Source organism: Capricornis sumatraensis, chromosome 13 (genome assembly GCF_032405125.1).
Source record: "Capricornis sumatraensis isolate serow.1 chromosome 13, serow.2, whole genome shotgun sequence".
Taxonomy (NCBI): Eukaryota; Metazoa; Chordata; class Mammalia; order Artiodactyla; family Bovidae; genus Capricornis; species Capricornis sumatraensis.
This window is the reverse complement of record NC_091081.1, coordinates 1,269,059-1,278,869: the sequence shown is the minus strand read 5'-3', so window position 1 is coordinate 1,278,869 and position 9,811 is coordinate 1,269,059. Positions and strand designations below refer to the sequence as shown.

The following is a 9,811-nucleotide window of genomic DNA, read 5'->3' as shown; positions in this document are numbered from 1 at the left end:
TTTCTAAAAACTAACATGTTTCAGTTGTTCAAACTTATCTAGAAATCTATCATTAGGCTGGTATTCTGATGGTTTTTGTCTAAAACATAACTTGGAGAGGGAATATTTTCAGAGAAATAAGTTATATTGTTACAAAACCCAGGAAAAATAAGAGTATGAGACTAGGGGAAATGTTGTTGTTGTTGTTGTTGTTGTTGAGAAAAAAACCTGAGATATAACTTTTGCATACATTTAAATAGACGACAAAGTCAATCATCATGAGACTAAGAACATCTAGAGTAACTTAAAAAGAGTTTACTATGACAGGAAACAATCTCTTATGAATTCATACATTATCTATGATGTTTCTTATATATGCCAATAAATATTTGTTATTCACAGTGAGTTTCTATACGATCTCTTGATCCATGAAATCCCACATCAAAGTTCTCAATTAAACAGTCTTTTCCTCCTGCTGGCTCAAAATTCCGTCTTCCAGATTCTAGACCTCTTCTTCCCACCCAAGGCCCCAACATACTCAGAATTCAAAAGTAGAGGTTTCGCTGTCTTGGGGTTCAAAACCAATAAGTACAAGCCCTGTAATTTAAATTTTGAAACAAGCATCTTACATCAGAGTGAGAAAAAGTATAAGGTGCTGCAAATGACAAATGTTGGCAAAGATGTGGAGGAAAGGGAACCCTTTGTACACTGTTGGTGGGAATGTAAATTGGCACAACCACTGAGGAAAATAGTACAGAGGTTTCTTTAAACACTAAAAATAGGACTATTATTGTTGTCATTGTTTGGTCACTAATTCTTTTCTGATCCTTTGTGACCCCACAAACTGCAGCAGTCCAGACTTTCCCATCCTTCACTGTCTCCCGCAGTTTGCTCAAACTCATGTCCATTGAGTCCATGATGCCATACAACCTAGAACTACAATATGACCTAGCAATTCCACTCCTAGGTATTTATCTAGAAAAAAACCCACTCAAAGTTAATTCCAAAAGGTACATGCACTCCAGCATTCATGGCAGCATTATTATAATACACAAGATACAAAAGCAATCTAGTGGTCCACTGACATGTGAATGAATAAAGAAAACGTGGTATATATAAGAAGAGACTATTACTCAGTCATAAAAAAGATGAAATTTTGCCATTTGCAACAACATGAATGGACTTGGAGAGCATTACACTAAGTGAAATAAGTCATGTAGACAAAGACATACAATGTATGATATCGTTTATATATGAAATCTAAAATATATAACAAACTAGTGAATGTAACAAAAAAGAAACAGACACACAGATATGTTGAAAACAAATTCACATTTACCAGTGCAGAGAGGAAATGGAGGAGGGTCAAGATGTGGGAGGGGATTAAGAGGTACAAGCTGTTATGTATAAAATAAATAAGCTACAAGGATATATAGTGCAACACAGGGAATATATTCAATATTTTATACTAACTGTTAAAGGAATATAACCTTTAAAACTTTCAATCACTCTATTGTATCCCAGAAAGTTATACAATATTAAAATCAACCAGACCCCAGTGAAGAAAAGCATTAGATGCTTAATACCAACTTCTGAAAACATGTCAGAGGAAAATACAATTCCTCTTATTAATAAAGATAATGATACAAATAAATATGTTTTATTATGTATTTTACCATTATTTTTTTTATGTCAGCAATTTCAGTGTGATTAAAACAAGGTTTTGGAACACCATTCTGACTTGCATTGTTCTGAGACAGAAGTTCTAGGATATTGCCCAAAATATTTCCCCACAAAATCAGTCCTGCCTACAGCAAAATGGAGTGTCCAAAGGAAAAATGAAAATATTGCAAAAAGGTAAAAGTTCATGTATTTGGACTTGTGATGACCAGCTGACATTTTATTTGCGATAAAACTTACTAAGCATATTAAATCAAGATGGGGATTGAAGGAAACATGCTTTAATTTACTTATTCAATAGACTTGGTTCCATTAGGAATCTATCTGACTGCAGTTAATAGAATACACAACTGATGGTGTCTTAAAGTGAAAGAATGGGTTTGGGTGGACTCCGGGAGTTGGTGATGGACAGGGAGGCCTGGCATGCTGCGATTCATGGGGTCACAGAGTCAGACACGACTGAGTGACTGAACTGAACTGAATCCTACACTTCATTGACTAAAAGTGGCTCTCATCACAACAGAGCTGCTTAACTTTCATCCTTTTTTTTTAATTTTATTTTATTTTTTAATTTTTATTTTTACTTTATTTTACTTTACAATACTGTATTGGTTTTGCCATACATTGACATGAATCCACCATGTATTTCCCAGATGTCTTTTTGGAAAATTTTAAAAGGATGGAGGTTTTCCTACTAAATGCCACTGTCAAATTGAGGTCCCTGGTCCCTACTAAGAGAATGAACAGGATTTACCAGCTGCCTGAATGATTTGCTTTTCACAGAATGAACACAGATTGGCTTCTTGAATTTGCTCCCAAACATTTGCCTCCTCTCTGAACAGCTTTTAATGGAGGCAGGGCTATGGCAGAAGAAATAGCAAGACAGACCTGGTCCCTGTCAAGAATTAATATAGGACAAGCTGCTGGCTCCATCCTCCAAAATCAGCCCTAGAAAAACTACAGATGCTTGAGGAGAACACAGATTGCATGAATCAATAACATAAAAAAACATAAGATAAACCCAGAGTCTGATGTCCACCATAAACAGACTTGAGTGAGAGTTGGGTAGCTGAAGCCCAGGAATGAGAAGTGAGAGTATATATACATTAGTTGCTAAGTCCTGTCCGATTCTTTGCAATCCCATGAAACGTAGCCCAACAGACTTCTCTGTCCATGGAATTCTCCAGTCAGGATAATTTGATTTACTTGATTTACTGGAGTGGGTTGCCATTCCCTTCTCCAGAGGATCTTCCCAACCCAGGGATCAAACCCAGGTCTCCTGCACTGCAGGTGGATTCTTTACCATCTGAGCCACCTGGGATGTATTGAGAATAGGCTGTAGGAAAGCCTTTTAAATTCTGTTCTTGCCTCAGCTCAAGTTGTCTTTAGAAACTCTTTTCTTGACTGTATATCACAGTTATCAGTAGCAATCATTGAGGCCATTTGTGATCACCAAGAGGAAATGTCAGAGCAGTGTATGAACCCAGCTAGGGTAGAGAAATTTGGAAAAGAGATAGCACCACCCATCCTCAACTCTTCAAAGCACAGGTCTGTGGATTATAATCCTGGAGGCTGTCTTACAAGGGATTCAAGATAGTGGATAACAGGGTGAAGCATGAACTTCCAGATGTTCAGTCTGGATTTAGAAAAGGCAAAGGAACCAGATCAAATTGTCAACATCCGCTGGATCATAGAAAAAGCAAGAGAGTTCCAGAAAAACATCTATTTCCACTTTATTGACTATGCCAAAGCTTTTGACTGTGTGGATCAAAACAAACTGTGGAAAATTCGTAAAGAGATGGGAATACCAGACCACCTGACCTGCCTTCTGAGGCATCTGTATGCAGGTCAAGAACTGGACATGGAAAAACAGACTGGTTCCAAATTGGGAACGGAATACATCAAGATTGTATATTGTCACCCTGCTTACTTCACTTATATGCAGAGTACATCATGAGAAATGCTGGGCTGGAGGAAGCACAAGCTGGAATCAAGATTGCCGGGAGAAATGTCAGTAACCTCAGATATGCAGATGACACCACCCTTATGGAGGAAAATGAAGAAGAACTAAAGAGTCTCTTAATGAAAGTGAAAGTGGAAAGTGAAAAAGTTGGCTTAAAACTCAACATTCAGGAAACTAAGATCATGGCATCTGGTCCCATCACTTCATGGCAAATAGATGGGGAAACAATGGAAACAGTGACAGACTTTATTTTGGGGGGCTCCAAAATCACTGCAGATGGTGACTGAAACTATGAAATTAAAAGATGCTTGCTCCTTGAAAGAAAAGCTATGATCAACCTAGACATATTAAAAAACTGAGACATTACTTTGCCAACAGAGGTCCATCTAGTCAAAGCTATGGTTTTTCCAGTAATCATGTATGGATGTGAGAGTTGGACAATAAAGAAAGCTGAGAACCAAAGAATCAATGCTTTTGAACCGTGGTGTTGGAGAAGACTCTTGAGAATCCCTTGGACTTCAAGGAGATCCAACCAGTCAATCCTAAACGAAATCAGTCCTGAATATTCATCTGAAGGACTGATGCTGAAGCTGAAACTCCAATACTTTGGCCACCTGCTGGGAAGAACTGACTCAGTTGAAAAGACCCTGATGCTGGGAAAGATTGAAGGCAGGAAGAAGAGGGGATGACAGAGCATGAGATGGTTGGATGGCATCACTGACTCAATGGACAAGAGTTTGAGTAAGCTCTGGGAGTTGGCGATAGACAGGGAGGCATGGCTTACTGCAGTCCATGTAGTTGCAAAGACTCGGACACGACTGAGCTACTGAACTGAACTGACTGAAACCACCCACCTTGGCCAGGCAAGATAATAACCCCTTGCATAAGATGTTTCAAAACAGAAAGTGTATGGAGCATCAGTCGCTCAGTGTCCTACTCTTTGTGACCCTGTGGACTGTAGCCCACCAGGCTCCTCTGTCCTTGGATCTCTCCAGGCAAGAATACTAGAGTGGGTTGCCATTCCCTTCTCAGGGGGATCTCCCAGATTTGAACCCAGGTCTCCTGCACTGCAGGCAGATTCTTTACCATCTCAGCCACCAAGGCAGTCCCAGAGGATGGAGCAAGCAGGAATTATTGGTAAGGGCTCTATGGTTCCTGGGCTCCTCCCCTCTCCCTTTCCTAGTCTGCTGCTACTGGCACTGACCAGGGACTTGCCTTCATCCCCTCTCCAATGTTCATTACCATAAAGAACAGCTGGTAACCCCAGAGGAGCAAGAACACACAAGCTGAAAGTGATAAACAAGGCATCTGAGGAGTATAACATATGTGGTTTTTTTTTTAAGTGAACAAACTGGAAAACATACACCATTTGAAGAATTATTATTGGAACAACTAAAATATTTTAAATTAAGCATGATAGATATTCTTTAGGAGCTAAGGAATAAAATGAAACAAGAACAGAAAAAAATTTTAAATAACCCAATGGAAATATTAGACATGAAGATAAAGCAGTCAAAATAAAGAACATGTTGGATCAGGGTAGTAACAGGCAGATACTTTCAAGATGAATTGCAAGAAAACTAAGATAAGGCAATTCCCCAAAAGGCAGCAAAAAGGATAAAATGTGAAAAGCCTAGAGCTATGAAGACTGAAGTAGAATTAGTAATATCCACATAAAGCCTTGAAAGGAGATGCAGGAAATGCTTTAGACGATAGTCAACACCCAGTGCTGGCTCTGGCAGCACATATAGTAAAATTGAAATGAAACAGAGAAGATTAGCATGGCCCCACGTGCAAGGATGCCATGCACTTTTGTGAAGCATTCCATATTAAAACACAAAAAATTCAACACCCCTTTATGAAAAAAGCTTTCCAAACAGTGGGCATAGAGGGAACATACCTCAACATAATAAAGGTCGTATATAACAAACCCACAGCAAACATTATTCTCAGTGGTGAAAAACTGAAAACATTTCCTCTAAGATCAGGAACAAGAAAAGGGTGACCATTCTCACTACTATTTGATATAGTTTTGAAAGTCCTAGTCATGGAAATGAGAGAAGAAAAAGAAGTAAGAAGAATCTAGATTGGAAAAGAAAAGAAACTTTCACTGTTTGCAGATGACATGATACTATACATTATCACTACTTTGCTAACGTGAGAGATGAGTGCAATTGTGCGATAGTTTGAGCATTCTTTGGCATTGTATTTCTTTGAAATTGGAATGAAAACGGACCTTTTCCAGTCCTGTGCCCACTGCTGAGTTTTCTAAATTTGCTGGCATATTGAGTGCAGCACTTTCACAGCATCATCTTTCAGGATTTGAAATAGCTTAACTGGAATTCCATCACCTCCACTAGCTTTGTTCATAGTCATGCTTCCTAAGGCCCACTTGACTTCACATTCTAAGATGTCTGGCTCCAGGTGAGTGATCACACCATCATGATTATCTGGGTCATGAAGATCTTTGCACAGTTCTGTGTATTCTTGCCACCTCTTCCTAATATCTTCTGCTTCTGTTAGGTCCATGCCATTTCTGTCCTTTATTGTGCCCATCTTTGCATGAAATGTTCCCTTGGTATCTCTAATTTTCTTGAAGAGATCTCTAGTCTTTCCCATTCTGTTGTTTTCCTCTATTTTTTTGAATTGATCACTGAGGAAGGCTTTCTTATCTCTTCTTGCTATTCTTTGGAAATCTACATTGAAATGGAAATATCTTTCCTTTTCTCCTTTGCTTTTTGCTTGTCTTCTTTCCACAGCTATTTGTAAGGCCTCCTCAGACAGCCATTTTTTTTCTCACATTTATTTTTCTTGGAGATGGTCTTGATCCCTGTCTCTTATACAATGTCACAAACCTTCATCCATAGCTCATCAGGCACTCTATCAGATCTAGTCCCTCAAATCTATTTCTCACTTCCACTGTATGAAAGAAAGTATGGTACTGCACAAAAACAGAAATATAGATCAATGGAAAAATAAATAAATCCCAGAGATAAATACATGCACCTATAGACATCTCATCTTTGACAAAGCAGGCAAGAACATACAATAGAGCAAAGACAGCCTCTTCAATAAATGGTACTGGAAAACCAGACAGTGACATGCAAAAAATAAAATAAAATAAAATTACTGCACTTTCTAACACCATACACACAAATAAATTCAAAATGCATTAAAAACCTAAATGTAAGGCCAGGAACAATAAGACTCTTGGAGGGAAACATAGGCAGATTACTCTTTGACATGAATCGAAGCAAGATTCTTTTGGACCCACCTCCTAAAGTAATGGAAATAGAAACAAAAATAAATAAATGGGACCTAATTAAACTTAAAAGCCTTTGCACAGCAAAGGAAACTATAAACATGATGAAAGACAACCCTCAGAATGGGAGAAAATAATTGTAAATGAAGCACTATATACAAGAAGTCCATGCAGCTCAATATCAGAAAAACAAACAACCTGATAAAAAAAAAAATGAGTGGAAAACCTAAACAGACATTTCTCCAAAGAAGACTTACAGATGGCCAACAAACATATGAAAACATACTCAACATCTCTCACTATTAGAGAAATGCAAATCAAAATTACAATGAAGTATTACCTCACACCAGTCAGAATGGTCATCACTTAAAAATCTACAAACAATAAATACTGAAGGGGATGTGGAGAAAAGGGAACCCTCTGCACTCTTCATAGGGATGGAAACCGAGACAGCCACTACGGAAAACAGTATGGAGATACCTTAAAACACCACGAATAGAACTACCATATGACCCAGCAAATCCACTACTGGGCCTATACCCTGAGGAAACCATAATTCAAAAAGGTACATGTACTCCAGTGTTCATTGTAGCACTATTTGCAATGGCCAGGACACAGAAGCAAGCTAGATGTCCACTGACAGATGAATGGATAAAGAAGTTGTAGTATTAATATATACATGCAATGGAATATTAGCCATAACTGATATGAATTTGAGTCAGTTGTAGTGAGGTGGATGAACCTAGAGCCTGTTATACAGAGTAGAGTAAGTCAGAAAGAGAAAAACAGATATCATACATAGATGAATACATGCGTACTAATGAACTGATTTGCAGGGCAGGAATAGAGACACAGACCTAGGGAACAGACTTGTGGGGAACTGGTGGGGCTGCACCTCTGAAGAAAAATAACAAATGCTGAGGGCTATGCTCAGCAGTTGGAAGGGGCTGCTGACTCGTTTCTTTCTTCAGGTGGGAGCATAGAAAGGGCTCCACAGCCAGTATGGCTCGTTGTCTGGGAGATAAAAATGGGCAGAACTGCTGATCAAGCTCCATGGACAGACAGGGCCACCATCTCAGCTCTACAGATGGACAGAGCCACTGACAGTGATCGATGCTCAGGCATCACTGCCAGCAGGAATGTAATTCACCACAATCTATAGGCTGATTGCTAGAGGCCCCTCCTTGCTGTTTTTTTTTCCTTTGTAGGAGTCCAGCCCCACCAGTTCCCCGGTGGTCCCTATGAGGCCAGACCAAAATGGGTTTCCTAGGAAGCACAGGGGAAACTGGATGTCCACTTTAGTATCCTTGTAGCCCCAGAGAAACCATGGGCCCAAGGGGGGCAGGGGGTGGGGCTTCTCCATGTGGAGCTGTGCCATCCTGCAGGAGGAAAATGTGGTCAAGGTGAAAAATGTTTCTACTGCTCTTCTAATGCAGGCCTTTGTTTCTGTGGCCCCTCATACTCAAGTCTCATCCCTGGGCTGTGAGATTTTCACAAAAGATTCTTGTCCATAGATTGTTGCTAGTTCATCTTTCTATGAAGGCAACTCAAGTTGAAGATCACCTATTCTACCCTTTTGCTGATGGTCTATGTTTCATTAAGAATATCATAAAATTATTGAAAATACCAACAGCCATTCTTACCTGTAGGCATTCATACAGCTATACTGTTTTAATTTGATGGGTATTTTAATTGCTTTATATAAAAACTAACTCTTCAACACAGTCAGCAAAAACAAGACCAGGAGCTGACTGTGGCTCAGATTATGAACTCCTTATTGCAAAATAAAGATTTAAATTGAAGAAAGTGGGGAAAACCAGTAGACTATTCAGGTACAACCTAAATCAAATACTTTATGATTTTACAGTGGAACTGAGAAATAGATTCAAAGGACTAGATCTGCTAGACAGAGTGCCTGATGAACTATGGACAAAGGTTCATAACATTATACAGGAGACAGGGAGCAATACCATCTCCAAGAAAAAGAAATGTCAAAAAGCAAAATGGCTGTCTGGGGAGGCCTTACAAATAGCTGTGAAAAGAAGAGAAGCAAAAAACAAAGGAGAAAAGGAGAGATATACCCATTTGAATGCAGAGTTCCAAAGAATAGCAAGGAGAGATAAGAAAGCCTTCCACAGTAATCAATGCAAAGAAATAGGGGAAAACAATAGAATGGAAAAGACTAGAGATCTCTTCAAGAAAATTAGAGATACCAAGGGAACATTTCATGCAAAGATGGGCACAATAAAGGACAGAAATGGTAGGGACCTAACAGAAGCAGAAGATATAAGAAGAGGTGGCAGGAATACACAGAGAACTATGCAAAAAAATCTTCATGACCCAGATAATCACAATGGTGTGCTCACTCACCTAGAGCCATACATACTGGAATGTGAAGTCAAGCGGGCCTTAGGAAGGATGACTATGAACAAAGCTAGCGGAGGTGATGGAATTCCAGTTGAGCTATTTCAAATCCTGAAAGATGATGCTGTGAAAGTGCTGCACTCAATATGCCAGCAAATTTGGAAAACTCAGCAGTGGGCACAGGACTGGAAAAGGTCCGTTTTCATTCCAATTCCAAAGAAAGGCAATGCCAAAGAGTGATCAAACTATCGCACAATTGCACTCATCTCTCACATTAGCAAAGTAATGCTCAAAATTCTCCAAGCCAGGCTTCAGCAATATGTGAACCATGAACTTCCAGATGTTCAAACTAGATTTAGAAAAGGCAGAGGAACCAGAGATCAAATTGCCAAAATCTTCTGGAACATCAAAAAAGCAAGAGAGTTCAAGAAAAACATCTATTTTTGCTTTATTGACTATGACAAAGCCTTTGACTGTGTGGACCACAATAAACTGTGGAAAATTCTGAAAGAGATGGCGATACCAGATCACCTGACCTGCCTCTTGAGAAATCTGTATGCAGG

The 9,811-nt window shown here is 39.1% G+C and overlaps 1 non-coding gene across 1 annotated transcript; it reads left to right on the top strand.

Annotated features, from left to right (window-relative positions):
• The first annotated feature begins 5,348 nt into the window (after positions 1 to 5,348).
• LOC138090011 (U6 spliceosomal RNA) lies at positions 5,349 to 5,456 on the top strand. The gene has a single exon (XR_011145839.1). It is a non-coding gene; the product is annotated as a U6 spliceosomal RNA (small nuclear RNA).
• The last annotated feature ends 4,355 nt before the right edge of the window (positions 5,457 to 9,811 follow it).